The sequence below is a fragment of the Elaeis guineensis genome, chromosome 3, assembly GCF_000442705.2.
Source record: "Elaeis guineensis isolate ETL-2024a chromosome 3, EG11, whole genome shotgun sequence".
Taxonomy (NCBI): domain Eukaryota; kingdom Viridiplantae; phylum Streptophyta; class Magnoliopsida; order Arecales; family Arecaceae; genus Elaeis; species Elaeis guineensis.
The window spans coordinates 10,244,741-10,246,840 of NC_025995.2; positions in this window are offsets into that span (position 1 = coordinate 10,244,741).

Below are 2,100 nucleotides of genomic sequence, written 5' to 3' on the forward strand. Positions count from 1 at the left end.
CTCTTCAGGATGTGATACGTCGATTTCAGCCCTCTCACGTGCACTTGCCCAGAATGAGATGCTTTTTGCATCTCTTATGACTTTAGATATGCATAAAAAATTACCACGTAATACATAATTCAAATGAAAAGACTATCAATAAGTGATGCCCTATTTGGATAAGTGTTTAAACTTGAGAAGGACTCTTAATTGGAGAGATGTGCAAGTGCCTTCTCCCTGTCGCTCGCGCGCACACCCAGAAAAGGGCATCGAAAGCAACCTTCCAATATCTAATAATTTTTTAGATTTTTATCATATTATCAACACTTAAAATTGATCCTTATCAAAAAAATTATCAGATAAAAAAGTCACTTAAGACTTTTTAAATAGAAGGAGTCTTCAGGTCCCTTCGCACATCCAGAAAACCTGTCGCCCGCGCAGCAATCTTCCAGGAATTTTTTTATGCATAATTTGATAGATTTTTTATACTTTAAATAGTGTGCTAGGTGGTTCATGATTTGATCTAGTTGTCATAAAAAATAGGGATCCAAAACAAAAGTACTCTTAGTCTATCTACATGCCAAAACCAAATAGCATGTGCGCTCTGCATATTTGCGCCAAGAGTCCTTCTCATCTTGGACTCTTGGTTTTTGGCATTAAGATAAGATGTGGTGCCTCTTTATTGGTTGTTTCTAGGTGGCTTGACTTGATCAAAATGCCTACCAAATTAGACTATCAAATTAGTAAGGCATGAGACCAAATTGATCTCCAAAGGAGATAGGATTTTCATACGTGCTAGCATACTTACCAGAACCCTGATTGAATTCAAAATTTCAATCAACCATTTTCAAAAGGGTCCTTGGCCAATTTCTATATGTGTGTGATCCATTGGATTCTACATCTAGCCAGTAGTAGGTCTAGGTATAAGTTGAAATAATTTGATTGGACTTTAATCTAACCAATCTAGGTCCAATTGAGCTAATCCGAGCTCAACAATTAGAACTCTTTCTAATTGGTGATCAAATTAAATTCTTTAATTCGATCAGACATACAAGTCAAGATTGATATCTAGCAATATATCATGACTATCTAGAAGATATAAAATTTGATAAAAATATCAAATATATTCTTCAATGGCAAGTTACTGTGCAATTCAATCCTTCGATTATCCCTGCACCCTGAATATATTTATGAGTATGGAATCATGTCAAACTTAAATACATATTCATATCGATTTCCAATTAATCAATGATGATTTTGATGAAGAAGTATTAGAAAGTCTTTCGAATCTCTTTCCTACTTTTGATCAAAAAATTTTTTTGAGTCATCTAGGAATGAGAATACACAGGATGCGATCTTCTCTTATTAGAAGTGATCGATTCTATGTTGACCTACTCACAACCTTCATACGCACTTCACCATATTCAGAATATCCCGTATATATCTTAATGCCATACTTGAGTATGAACCAAAATATAGATTCATGTGCATAAGATTTCATGGTGATCTCAGGTCTAAGGATCACTTGCAAAACTTTCACTTAGAGAATCATCTTTGACATGCAAGTAAGATTTTCATAAAATATTCTCTTTCATCAAGTCAATTCAGTAGACTCATTTCTCAAATGAGCATCCACATCTTTATATTAGTATCCCACACAAATGACTAGTGAGATCTATCACTCTCTTCATCGAGCATACATAGGATGTGTCAGTCTATCCGGAATATTGATCTCTGACTCAATATTCCTACGATAAAAAATATTTAAGATTAAAATTTTAGAATTTTAGATCTCACCAGTATGACCCATTCATGTCTTCTAAAGCCATTATCCTAATTTTTAAGATTCATCATAATCTTAATCATAATAAGATGTAGCTAATATGATGAATCAATGTCTCATTTTATTATCAAATAATAAATATCATTACATGAGTTAGAAAATTATAAAGAAAAGTTCCATCGCAACATACTTGCGATTGGCTTATAGGGCACTCTTCTTTCAAAGAGTTTACACACACATAGGGTGGGGGTGCAAAAGGGTTTGATGCCTCATCTCTCTCTCTCTTTCTCTTCCACACGTTCAAGTGTGGAACTCTCTCTTCCTCTCCCTCTTCTCCA